Source organism: Oryx dammah, unplaced genomic scaffold (genome assembly GCF_014754425.2).
Source record: "Oryx dammah isolate SB20612 unplaced genomic scaffold, SCBI_Odam_1.1 HiC_scaffold_5, whole genome shotgun sequence".
Classification (NCBI taxonomy): Eukaryota; Metazoa; Chordata; class Mammalia; order Artiodactyla; family Bovidae; genus Oryx; species Oryx dammah.
In genome coordinates, this window is record NW_024070189.1 from 16977397 (window position 1) to 16991494 (window position 14098).

Below are 14098 nucleotides of genomic sequence, written 5' to 3' on the forward strand. Positions count from 1 at the left end.
TCTAAAGGAGATGAGTCCTGGGATTTCTTTGGAAGGAATGATGCTAAAGCTGAAACTCCAATACTTTGGCCACTTCATGCGAAGAGTTGACTCATTGGAAAAGACTGATGCTGGGAGGGATTGGGGGCAGGAGGGATTGGGGGCAGGAGGAGAAGGGGACGACAGAGGATGAGATGGCTGGATGGCATCACTGACTCGATGGACGTGAGTTTGAGTGAACTCCGGGAGTTGGTGATGGACAGGGAGGCCTGGCGTGCTGCGATTCATGCGGTCGCAAACAGTGGGACACGAATGAGCAACTGAACTGAACTGAACTGAACAGCCCCGGGAACCAACCCAGCGACCGCGCCCCGCCCACTTCCGGCCGGTCGCGGCCGTTGTCGTCGCTTGCGCGATGACGTTGCAGTATGCAGCGGACCCCGGAAGTGCACTTGAACTTGATCGGGGCGCGGATTCCCGAGAGGGAAAGTCATAACAACCGCACGAGGGAGTACGACTGGCGAGCTGGAAGGCCACGCCTCCTCCCGCCTCCCCCCACAGCCCTGCAGCTGGGGGCAGAGTTCAGGTAGGACCAGCGTTTGCCGGCGTGTGAGGTCGCGGGGGACAGGCCCGGGCCGGACTCAAGAGGAAGAGGCCGGCTCCTTGATGCATCTGGGGCGGGGGTCGCTGCCGCCAGAGGGGACCGGAGGGTACCCGGGAGCCAAGCTGTGGTTCCTGCGCACTCCTCTGCCCTCTGCCTGGGACCTCGCCGATGGGCAGTTTAACACCTGCTATTTCTATTTTCAATGCTGGGCAGAACACGTGTGTTCCCTGAATGAGTCTCCTTCCACTTGGAGACTGTAGCGTAATGGGCCTTCCTAAGCTTTCTCAGGTTGGGGGCTGGGTGTGGGGTATGCATTGCAGTTTTCTGGTTAAAGATTTTTCTACGAAAATTACTATTACCTGACAGACCTTTATCAGAAATCATTCGCTGCAGACGGAAGACTATAAAGTGCAGTTATAAAATGCTCTCAAAACTTGTAACTTGCATGAGCTCTGGTGGGACACTTCACTGGGATGCATTCGTAATTGAAGACTTGACTTTGAAATAAAGTTAGATATATTTTGGAGTCAGTCTTCTCTTTCCCTCATCCATAAGTTTAACATATATTCGTCTAGAGCTCCGGAGTGTGTACTTGTTGTGCCAAGTAATTGATTAGTTTTTGACTATACTGCATTTGTCTATTTCCCCAAATCCTCTCAAAAGTTGCAAAGGGAAAAATCCTATGGTTTTTCAGGCTACCATGTGCCTTATACCATTTACCAAAATGGGTGAAATATCCAGTTCACGGTATCTTTTTGTCTTAAAGCTTTGTTAGAGATACATTCTTCGTGTTTATTTTTTATCCCTCATTGCGAGGAACAGATACACTGTATGTAATGTATTTAGAAAACGAACGTCAAAAGGGGACGACAGAGGATGAGATGGTTAGATGGCATCACCAACTTCATGGATATGAGTCTGAGCAAGCTCGGGGAGGTGATGATGGACAAGGAAGCCTGGAGTGCTGCAGTCCATGGGGTTGCAAAGAGTCAGACACGACTGAGGGACTGACTGAACTGAACTGATTTAGAAAGTAAGTCAGGGAGCATTTTTTTTGATATGCTGCTACCAGGCTTCTATCTGACTCTTTAACTAAGGATTCCTTCAACTTAATGCTAAAGCCTAAACCAGGGATACTCTGGATGGCTTTGAGGCAGTGGCTACTACAATGCTGGTAAATGGTAAAATAGTACCAACGCCAAGAGGGCAATATGACCTATGAAACTGTAAACATCTATCCAGTCATTCAATTAACAGATATTCATTGGCCACCTTCAGCGTGCCAGGTAGTGTTCTAGGTGCTGAGTTTCCAATAGCAAACAAAAGAGGTCGTCTTTGTGTTGAAATTTACATTGTGGATAGAGAAGGACAATTAGCAAGTAAATATATCAAGTAGTGATAAGAGCTATGAAGAAAAATAAAGCACACTGAGGGGAGAGAGAATGATGGAGCATGCTCTTTTATATAGTGTGGTCAGTGTCAGCCTGTTTGATAAGAGGACTTTTGAGTAGAGATCTGGATGAAATCAGAGAGTGAGCTTTGGAGGTATGTGGTATGTTTCAGGCTCGGAAAAGGAATATATTTTGTATATCTTGGAATATCTTGGAATAGCAAGGATCTAGGCATGCAGGCATCAGTGTTTAAAATTCTCAAGAATATTTGTTCAGTGATTTGTGTGACCATAAGTGACCTTTTTTATTGACAGCCTATTTTTCTCAGCTTTCCCTGACAGACCTCTATGAGGAGAATCTGATGTTTTCAGATATGTAGAGATGTTTCCAAGCTCGCATTAGCACATTTACATAACTTGTCCTGTCTGTTTTAGGATCAAATTGGGTTCGTACAGTGGCCATGGATAGCTGAGTAGTGAGTGAAAAAAGCTAACTTATGTCAACTTTTCATTCTTTTTTCTCTAAAATTGTGGTAAAATACACATAACATAAAATCAGTCGTTTTAACCATTTTTAAGTGTACACTTCAGTGGCATCAAGTATTAATACATTCACATTGTTAGGCAGCTGTCGCTACCATCCATTTCCGGGACGTTTTTATCTTCCCCAAGCAAAACTCCATACCCATTAAACATTCCCCATTCTCCCCTCTTCGCAGCCCTGGGCAACCATTAGTCTACTTTCTTTTTCTATGAATTTTGTTTCTGCTCTGCTGCTGCTGCTAAGTCGCTTTAGTCGTGTCCGACTCTGTGCGACCCCATAGATGGCAGCCCACCAGGCTTCCCCGTCCCTGGGATTCTCCAGGCAAGAACACTGGAGTGGGTTGCCATTTCCTTCTCCAGTGCGTGAAAGTGAAGTCACTCAGTCGTGTCTAACTCTTAGCGACCCCATGGACTGCAGCCCACGAGGCTCCTCGGTCCATGGGATTTTCCAGGCAGGAGTACTGGAGCGGGGTGCCATTGCCTTCGGTTTCTGCTCTAGATATCTCATATAAGTGGAATCATATGACATTTGTCCCTTTGTGACTGGCTTGTTTTGTTTAGCATAGTGCCTTCAAAGTTCATGTATAGTGTACCATGGTAAATGTTCCTTTTTTAAGGCTGAACAACATTCTCTTGTGTATATAGACTACAGTTTGTTTATCTGTTCGTCTGTGAATACGGTGTTCGTTCCGCCGTTTGGCTATTGGAGGTAATGCTGCTGTGAACACGGGTGTGCAAATATCTGTTTGAGTTTCCTGCTTTCATTTCTTTTGGTTATATACCCAGAAGTGGAAGTGTTGGATTATGTGCTAATTCTGTATTTAATTTTTTAGAAATTGCCATACTGCTATCCACAATGGCTGCACTATTTTACCTTCCTGCTGGCAGTGCAGAGGTTTCATTTCCTCTGCATCCTCACCAACAGTTTTCCATAGTCTCGACAGACATATTTTCTCTCTTAAAAAAAAAAAAAGTCATCCTTGGCCACCTCATGCGAAGAGTTGACTCACTGAAAAAGACCCTGATGCTGGGAGGGATTGGGGGCAGGAGGAGAAGGGGCCGACCGAGGATGAGATGGCTGGATGGCATCACTGACTCCATGGACGTGAGTCTGAGTGAACTCCGGGAGTTGATGATGGACAGGGAGGCCTGGCGTGCTGCGATTCATGGGGTCGCAAAGAGTCGGACATGACTGAGCGACTGAACTGAACTGAACTGAATGGGTATGAAGTAATATCTCAGTGGCTTTGATTTTCCTAATGATTGGTGATATTAAGTATCTTTTAATCTGCGTTTTGGCCATATTTTTATGTCCTTCTTTGGAACATTGTTTATTTAAGATCTATTTTTTTGTTGTTGTTTTTGGCTGTGGCACACAGCTTGCAGCATCTCAGTTCCCCATCCAGGGACTGAACTCAGGCCATGGCAATGAAAGTCTGGAATCCTAACCATGAGGCCACCCAGGAACTCCCCTTCAGGTCTGATCTTAATAGAAAATTTTGCAGGTTTTTTGGCAGTAAATTTTTTTAAGGGTTGAGAAAGCAGCCACCTTGTCTTCTGTTAGTTTTTTAACCTTAAAATGCTATAATTATCAAAACTTAAAATTTCTATAGACCAAGTACTTGTAGTAATTCCAAACTTAGAAGTAAAAGAAACCATGAAATACCTTTGATAACAATGAATGAACGTCTGGGTATCAGACTATGATGAAAAGTTCTGAAAAGCCGAAAATCATCCTGACCTGCTTTGATTGTTTTCTCTTTTTCTTTAGATGGGAAGGAATATATTGATTAGCTGACTGTGGCTGTGAAGTAGATCGCTCTTGTGTTGTTGTTTCTGGTAGCTGAGAAGAGCAGGAAACAGAAGAGAGAAAAATGATGAAGAAACAGAGAAAAGACGTGTTAGGTAGCAGTTGGATGTGGCTAGATGGAGAATAGCAAAGGAGTTCGGTAACACTAAGGGACCAAGCCCTGGAACTGACAGGAGAAGACAGGGGACCTGGCCACAAAAGGACAGACAGTGATGCAGCTCCCCGGACTGGAAGGGGATGGGACAGGGCGGGAGTGCAAACCCCGGCTGCATTTCAGCGTGTGGTTCTGAAATCAGCCAGCTGGCCTTACATTATGTAGCCACACCTACTGTGTACCAGGTCCAGTTCAGTCCAGTTCCAGTTCAGCCGCTCAGTAGTGTCCGACTCTTTGCGACCCCATGAATCGCAGCACGCCAGGCCTCCCTGTCCATCACCAACTGTCTGCTGCTGCTTCTAAGTCGCTTCAGTCATGTCCGACTCTGTGTGACCCCATAGTCGGCAGCCCACCAGGCTCCCCCGTCCCTGGGATTCTCCAGGCAAGAACACTGGAGTGGGTTGCCATTTCCTTTTCCAATGCATGAGAGTGAAAAGTGAAAGGGAAGTCGCTCAGTCGTGTCTGACTCTTTGTGATCCTGTGTACTGCAGCCTACCAGGCTCCTCCATCCATGGGATTTTCCAGGCAAGGGTACTGGAGTGGGGTGCCATTGCCTTCTCCGCACCAACTGTATATCAGGTAACATATGTCAATTCATCTGGTTCAACGCTTAGTATCTGGAGGGTGTGCGATGTATACAGCCCACAGAAATAAACTTAAGTTGTTTAGCCATAGAGCAGTGAGGTTTAATTGAGTTATTTAATGACTAATTTTGTAGTTTAACAATGTTCAACATTGTTAAAAATTTTTAATTTATCCGTTTAAGAAAGGAAGGACTTTTTATTTATTTTTAAAAGATGCAAGATAATGCATCTTTTTTTTTTTAAACTGTTGAATGTTTTTTACACTATCGTTTATTAAATACTTTGTGGGTACTGCATTTAGCTATTTCAGTTATAAAGCTTATTTAAGTTAATTACTATGCTTTGATTTAAAGTGCTGAATGAAAAATTGTACCACACTCTTGCGTATCATTCTATGAATTTGCTATGGATGAGGTACCAGATGACTGACTTGCTTAATGTTTCACAGCTAAATTAAAGATAATTTAGAGGTAGCAGTGCTCTGCTACTTAATCTGATATTGTGTTCTTGTCTCCTTTTTTGGAGAATGGTTCATTTTTGCTATATAGATACTGCAATATAGATAACAGATAATTTTTGCTGTAAAGAAAAATATCACTGTGAAGACAGATCATTGAAGCAAAGCATTTATTGTATGTTTCTATTTCTTTATAGCAGATTGGATATTAATTTCAGGTGTAGTCTAGGTTGATAATATACTTAGGGTTGATTTGCTTAGTGGTTAGAGAGGCATTGATAAGACTAAGACTGTGGATTTGGGCCTCTTAAGACCCTTTAGTAGCTAATTAAGGAAATGATAGCAACTAGTACCCAACAGTATAACTGCTAATGGCTGTGGATGTGGCTGGTTTTCCTATCCCCTGCTAATTATTCCCATCATATGTGATACGGTGTAAGAAGGCAGCAGGGAACATACTATATATGGCTCAACAGACACAGTACTTCTATTTAAAAAAAAAATTCAGAGTTAATATCCAAGGTAATGAAGCAGTGTGATATCTTTTTCATCTGAAAAGCATAACTTAGCATTGTGTCCTTTGTTTAGAACATGGAACAAGCTAGACATGTGACCAAAATTATAACTCAAGGTAAAGCAGTTTAAGAAACTAAAAAGTTTGATTAATTAATAACTGAGATATTCTCTTGACTTGAAATACCCCATTCTTCTTGATATTATGTCTTTGTCTATACTATGGAAGTGGGTCTTACAGTAACTCAAGTAGTTTGGGAAATAATTAATCATCACAGTTCATTTGTCTTAATACCCATTAATGTAGTTGAAGTATTTATCTTGAGTGGTCAGATACAGGAATTGGTTGGTCAACAAGAGAGGAAGAATCAGATCAGGGAAGCAGGGGAAGTACTGGCAGAGAAGAAAGGGCATCTGTCAACAGGCATTATAGCTGAACAGGGATTGGACTCTTATCCCAAAAGTGATTAGAAGTGGGGAGATACAGGAAAAGGAAAAGGCCCAAGATCTACATGAACTGAAATATGAGGCAAGGAAAACAGGGAAATAATTAGGCAGGGTCTCAGTTATCTGAATCCGTAAAAGATGGATGCCTAGTCATAAGGCAGTCTGGATCCCATACTTGAGGATCTTATGTGCTGCTTGGGATGTCTGCTATAAAGACAAGATTTTAGCAAAATATTTGTATTATGATAGAAGTATGTATAGGATGGTATGGGAGAGGCACAGTGCCTTACCTGGGGTTTTTGAAAGACTTGGTAGAGACAATGATACCTAAGTTGAAAACTTAAGAATAAGTCATTTAAAAATAAAGTGAAAAACCTTTCTAAACAGAAGAAATAGCTGTCAGCTGTGTGGTATTTTTTAAAAACTAAAAGAAATTTGCAAACAGTCGAGCAGAAAGTTTGACTGTTATGAGAGATGGAGTTGGTGAAACAGATAGGGACCAAGTCATGAGGGAGAGACACAGGATATGAGAAGGCTTGTATATTTTGATAAGGATTCTGGACTTGCCTCTGTAGCCAACAGAAACTATTGAATGATTTCTCTTGTCTCCTGTGTGACAAAGAATTTAGCTTTGCCCCAAAAGAGGCCTGGTTTTTGCCCTCAGTTTCTGGATGGTATCTTGGTTTGCTTGGGGACTTTGGATCACATTGTCTAACAGTATGATTGAGAGTGGAGGCTGCGCATAGCCAGAAAGACTGTGTGACTTTAGTGGAGGGACTTTGACTCCCTTGGTATCAGCTGACATTGAAACTGAGATCAGCCATGTAAGCAGTCATTCAATCATGCCTGTGCAATGGAGACTCCCCCCATCCCAGCCCACCCCCCGCCCCCCCAAAAAACAACAACTCTGAACACCACGTTTCCTGCAAGCTCTCCAGGTTGGCAGTAGTCAGTGCATATTACGTCATATAGTTAGCAGAGAGTAATATCCAAAACTTCACAGAGGGTCTTGCCAGGAGGGTCAGTGGTAAAGAATCTGCCCGCCAACGCAGGAGACGTGGGTTCGATCCCTGGGTCAGGAAGATCCCCTGGAGAAGGAAATGGCAACCCACTCCCGTATTCTTGCTTGGAGAACCCCGTGGACAGAGGAGCTTGGTGGATTACAGTCCATGGGGCTGCAAAAGAGTCAGACGTGACTTAGTGACTAAACAGCAGCAACAACACAACTTCGCAGAAGACATCGGAAGCTCCGTGTTTGTACTCTCAACTTTGTCCTATATGTTTTTTTCCCTTCCTTGACTTTAATCATGCTTAAACCATAGTCATAACAGTTTTTCAGTGAGTTATTTACGTCTTCTAGCGAATTATCAGGCCTGAATGGACTTTGGGAATCCTGTGCACTTGTAATCAGCATTAGAAGTGAAGGTAATCTCTTGTGTGGACTGTTGCATCAAACTCTATAGTTGGCCAAAGCCTTTCACATCTCCTTTCTCTGCTTCTTCCTTCCTCTGATTAGGAACAAAAATGGCTTTAGCATTTGAATGCAGGGCCGAATGAACTGATGATGTTGAAGTAATCTCTCTTCTAAGACTGAGGCTGTTTGGAAAAGTATCAAGAATGTTATAACACAAATGTTTCGAAACATGACATACCCTGATACTTTCTAATTGCTATGGAGTCAGTTGCATCTCTCAAAATACATAATTTGAAGCTCTAACCCCACCAAAGTAATTAAGGTTAAATGAGCTCATGTGGGTAGGATCCTGATCTGATAGGATTCGTGTCTTGATACCGGAAACCTCACTTGATTTCTCTCTCTACCATGTTAGAACACAGCAAACAGGTGGCTGTCTAAAAGCCAAGAAGAAGGTTCTCACCAAAAACCAACCCTGTCAGACGTTGATGGGATTTCTAGCCTCTGGGACTGTGAGAAAATAAAGTCCTTTGTTTGAGCCAGGCAGTATTTTTTTATGGCAGCTGGAGCAGACTGATATACCAATTAATGATCTTTTTTTTTTTTAATCAGTGATTAGGTTTCATGTGCTCTAGTGGAGGAATGTTAGGAGTTCAGTGAACTCAGCTTTCCATGAGTTCAGTCACTCAGTTGTGTCCGACTCTTTGCGATCCCGTGGACTGCAGCACTCCAGGCTTCCCTGTCTATCACCAGCTCCCAAAGCATGCTCAAACTCATGTCCATCGAGTAGGTGATGCCATCCAACCATCTCATCCTCTGTCTTCCCCTTCTTCTCCTGCCTTCAATCTTTCCCAGCATCGGGGTCTTTTCCAGTGAGTTAGTTCTTTGTACCAGGTGGCCAAAGTATTGGACTTTCAGCTTCAGCATCAGTATTTCCAGTGAATATTTCAGGACTGATTTCCTCTAGGATTGACTGGTTGGATCACCTTGAAGTTCAACAGACTCTCAAGAGTCTTCTCCAACACCACAGTTCAAAAGCATCAATTCTTTGGAGCTCAGCTATCTTAATAGTCCAACTCTCACATCCATACATGACTACTGGAAAAACCATAGCCTTGACTAGACAGATCCAGGTGGCAGAGTAATGCCGCTGCTTTTTAATATGCTGTCTAGGTTGGTCATAGCTTTTCTTGCAAGGAGCAAGTGTCTTTTAATGTCATGGCTGCAGTCACCATCTGCAGTGATTTTGGAGCCCCTCAAAATAAAGTGTGTCACTGTTTCTGTTATTTTCCCATCTATTTGCCATGAAGTGATGGGACCAGATGCCGTGATCTTAGTTTTCTGAATGTTGAGCTCTAAGCCAACTTTTTCACTGTCTTCTTTCATCAAGAGGCTCTTTAGTTCTTCTTCGCTTTCTGCCTTAAGTGTGGTATCATCTGCGTATCTGAGGTTATTGATATTTCTCCCGGCAGTCGTGATTCCAGCTTGTGCTTCATCCAGCCCAGCATTTCTCATGATATACTCTGCATGCAAGTTAAATAAGCAGGGTGACAATATACAACCTTGATGTACTCCTTTTCCTATTTGAAACCAGTCTGTTGTTCCATGTCCAGTTTTAACTGTTGCTTCCTGACCTGCATACAGATTTCTCAGAAGGCAGGTCAGGTGGTCTGGGATTCGCATCTCTTTCAGAATTTTCCACAGTTTATTGTGATTCACACAAAGGCTTTGGCTTAGTCAACAAATCAGAAATAGTTGTTTCTCAGAACCTCTTCCATGATCCAATGGATGTTGGCAATTTGATCTCTGGTTCCTGTGCCATTTCTAAATCCAGCTTGAACATTTGAAAGTTCACGGTTCACGTATTGTTGAAGCCTGGCTTGGAGAATTTTGAGCATTACTTCGCCAGCGTGTGAGATGAGTGCAATTGTGCGGTAGTTTGAACATTCCTTGACATTGCCTTTCTTAGTTATTCGAATGAAAACTGACCTTTTCCAGTCCTGTGGCCACTACTGAGTTTTCCAAATTTGTTGGCATATTGAGTGCAGCACTTTTCACAGCATCATCTTTCAGGATTTGAAATAGCTCAACTGGAATTCCATCACCTCCACTAGCTTTGTTCGTGGTGATACTTCCTAAGGCCTGCTTGACTTCGCACTCCAGGTTGTCTGGCTCTAGGTGAGTGATCACACCATTGTGGTTTTCTGGGTCATGAAGATTTTTTTTGTACAGTTCTGTGTATTCTTGCCACCTCTTCTTAATATCTTCTGCTTTTGTTAGGTTAATACCATTTCTGTCCTCTATTGTGCCCATCTTTGCATGAAATGTTCCCTTGGTATCTCTAATTTTCTTGAAGAGATCTCTAGTCTTTTCCATTCTCTTGTTTTCCTCATTTTTTTGCATTCAATGCTGAGGAAGGCTTTCTTATCTCTCCTTGCTGTTCTTTGGAACTCTGCATTCAAATGGGTATATTTTTCCTTTTCTCCTTTGCCTTCGCTTCTCTTCTATTCACAGCTATTTGTAAGGCCTCCTCAGACAACCATTTTGCCTTTTGGCACTTCTTTTCCTTGGGGATGGTCTTGTTCCCTGCCTCCTGTACAATGTCACAAACCTCTGTCCATAGTCCTTTAGGCACTCTGTCTATTAGATCTAATCTCTTGAATCTGTTTGTCACTTCCACTGTATAACCGTAAGGGATTTGATTTAGGCCACATCTGAATGGTCTAGTGGTTTTCCCTACTTTCTTCAATTTAATTCCGAAGTTGGCAATAAGGAGCCATGATCTGAGCCACAGTGAGCCTGGGCTTGTTTTTGCTGACTGTATAGAGCTTCTCCATCTTTGTCTGCAAAGAATATAATCAATATGATTTCAGGATTGACCATCTGGTCATGTTCATGTGTAGAGTCTTCTCCTGTGTTCTTGGAAGAGGATGTTTGCTATGACCCTCTGCATTCTCTTGGCTTCATTTTGTGCTCCAAGGCCATATTTGCCTGTTACTCCAGGTATCTCTTGACTTCCTACGTTTGCATTCCAGTCCCCTGTGATGAAAAGGACGTCTTTTTGGTGTGTTAGTTCTAGAAGGTCTTGTAGGTCTTCACAGAACATTACTGGTCAGGGCATAGACTTGGATTACTGTGATATTGAATTATTTGCCTTGGAAACAAACAGAGATCATTCTGTCATTTTTGAGATTGCATCCAAGTACTGCATTCGGACTCTTGTTGACTATGAGGGCCATTCCATTTCATCTAAGGGATTCTTGCCCACAGTAGTAGATATAATGGTTATCTGAGTTAGATTCCCCCATTCTAGTTCATTTTAGTTCACTGATTCCTAAAATGTTATGTTCACTCTTGCCTTCTCCTGTTTGACCACTTCCAATTTGTCTTGATTCATGGACCTAACATTCCAGGTTCCTATGCAGTGTTGCTCTTTACAGCATCAGACTTTATGTCCATCACCAGTCACATCCAGAACTGGGCGTTGTTTTTGCTTTAGCTCCTTCTCTTCATTCTTTCTGGTTTTATTTCTCCACTCTTCTCTAATAGCATATTGGGCACCTACCAACCTGGAGAGTTCATCTTTCAGTGTCCTATTTTTTTTGCCTTTTCATACTATTCATGGTGTTCTGAAGGCAAGGTACTGAAGTGGTTTGGCATTGCCTTCTCCAGTGGACCACGTTTTGTCAGAACTCTCCACCATGATACACCTGTCTTGGGTGGCCCTACATGGCATGGGTCATAGTTTCATTGAACTAGACAAGGCTATGGTCCATGTGATCACTTTAATTAGTTTTCTGTGATTATGGTTTTCATTCTGTCTGCCCTCTGAGGGATAAGGATAGGAGGCTTATCCTTAGACCCACTTTAAAGTCGAATCACCTGAAATTGCTCAAGAACTTGAAAGAATTTGATCAGAGGGACCTCCAAGTGGACTTTTAGTTTATATACCATCTAAAATGATTGAGCAAAAAAGTTGGTACATGAAATTAGAAGAAAGGAAGAAGGAAAAAATGAAATGAAAAATAATAGATGGTAGGGTCTTTCCTGTAGATTGGATTGTGGTCTGAATTTATACAGGATGACTCTAGATTCGGTTCTGAGATGTGGCAAAGTTGGTCTTACTGGAGACAGTTTTGAACCTCTTCTCTCCAGCAGGAAAGCATTTTTGTGTATCATGTTCTTTCGGGATATTTTCCTACTTTTTTCTAGGTGACTAATATGATAAAATCAATTCATGCTAATATATTTTAGAGGTAATTATGATAAAAGTATTATTTTTTGCAGATATTATTTCATTTTGAAGCAGTGTGAGTGATTATCATGGTGAAAATTTGATCCACCTTAGGAACACTGCAAGTACTTCTAACAAACTAGATGATTCCATTTTATCGTTCAAAATAAGCTATTTATTTAAAACAGTTTATTTATTCTGAATATTTTTCCTCAATAAAAAAACATGTATAATTATTTTTATCCAAACAAGCATTTGTGTTTGTGTTTCTAACTGTTCCAGTTAAAAATATAAGGTTTTTCTATTTCAACAAAAAAAGACTTAGAGCCAGATCAATCCCTAACACTGAAAATGAGTTTTTAAAGCTAATTTCCCTTTTTTAAAAAAATCCAAAAACAGTGGGAGAAAGCAGCATTTTTGCTTTGGTAAATCCAAAAGAAGTTCCTTTCCCACGTGGAAAATAAATTATTGCTGAATTGGAAAATCAGTAAGCAATTTAGTCAGTGATAATGAAAATAAATGTATCCGGGAGCTAAAGTGATGTGCAGTAGTTCGCAGGGGATTTGAATATTTGTTGTCTGTTGCTGTGTAACAAGTTATCTTAAAATTTAGCAGCTAAAATGAAAAACATCTGTTATCTGCATGTTCTCTTAGGGTCAGGAATTTAGGAGCAGCTTAGCTAGGTTCTTGCGGCCCAGACACTAAAGAATCTACCTGCAGTGTGGAAGACCCGGGTTTAATCTTTGGGTCGGGTCGGGAAGATCCCCTGGAGGAGGGCATGGCTACCCACTGCAGTATTCTTGCCTGGAGAATCCCATACACCAAGGAGCTTGGTGGGTCACAGTCTACGGGGTCGCAAAGACTCGGACACGACTGAGCGACTAACACTAACTTTTCACTTAGCTAGGTTCTTGTTCAGGATCCCTGGCAGGGTTGGAATTTCGGTGTCGGCTGGGGCTGCCGTCATCTGTAGTCTAACCTGGTCTGAATCATGTGCTTCCAACGTGCGCCCGTGTGTCTGTTGGCAGGAAGCTTCCCTCACTCACCCCACGGGCCCCTCTCTCCATACGGCTGCTCACAACATGGTTTTCTCAAGAGTGAATGATCCTAGAGAAGGAGAGCACACACAGGATGGAAGCCACAGTCTCAGAAGTGTGATACTGTCGCTTCCCCTGTTTACTGTTGGTCATACAGGTCAATTCTGGTCAGTGTGGGAGGTTACTTTGTGGAGGCCTGACTCCTAAGAGTGGAAGGCTGCCTGCCACCGTCTGCCCCTCAGCCTGCAGGGGTTCCTGTCATTTTTCCGTATACAGCACGCTCACTGCTTCCCAAGGCTATCACATGTCTCATTCTATGACTGTATCATCTTGAAGTCCAGAACCACATCATCTAAGGCAGGTCCAGGTGTAGGTGGGGTTCCTGGAGGGTCACTCCTTCAGCATAGCTTCTTGAGTTCACTCATTTCCACTTGTCTCTGCTCACCCATCTGCCCCACCTCCCAAATACAGTGGTGGGTCAGGCACAGGGTAACTTCTGTAGATGTTCTTGTTTCTTAAGGGGGAAAATGGGAGACACAAAGGCATCACTGGCTCATAGTATTTCTGAAATCCAGATGGGCAGTATTGATAGGGCTCAACCCTGGGAGTTGTTATCCATGTTTACAGCTTTGCCATCTATACTCTTGGTCTTACCTCCTTTTTTTTTTTTTCCATAAAATATCGTAGGTGTTTGCAGGTGAATGGTTTTCTCCATCTGCTTCCTACTGGTAAAACTGTAGTGTCCCAAAACCTCTTTTCATTTAAGATGTATTAAATCTTTTAAATGTTAAATTAAAAGATGTATTGCAAATCCTGTAGACATCTTGTGGATATTCTGTAAATTCTATTGAGCTGTGAATTCTATTGAGGTACATTAGTTTAGTTAGACAAATGCCACAACTACACATATTTTTTAAAAGTTAAATCCTTGT

At 42.4% G+C, this 14098-nt stretch overlaps 1 protein-coding gene across 8 annotated transcripts in view; it reads left to right on the plus strand.

The window, feature by feature from the left end:
* The first annotated feature begins 404 nt into the window (after positions 1 to 404).
* Positions 405 to 14098, plus strand: part of FAM172A (family with sequence similarity 172 member A) — a 407879-nt gene continuing 394185 nt past the window's right edge. For 5 of the 8 annotated variants that reach the window (XM_040241517.1, XM_040241519.1, XM_040241518.1 and 2 more), the window contains exon 1: positions 405 to 565. The gene's annotated coding sequence lies outside the window, so the exon portion shown is untranslated. The remainder of the gene's footprint in view (positions 566 to 14098) is intronic. The other 3 variants (XM_040241522.1, XM_040241525.1, XM_040241524.1) reach the window with 2 other exon arrangements.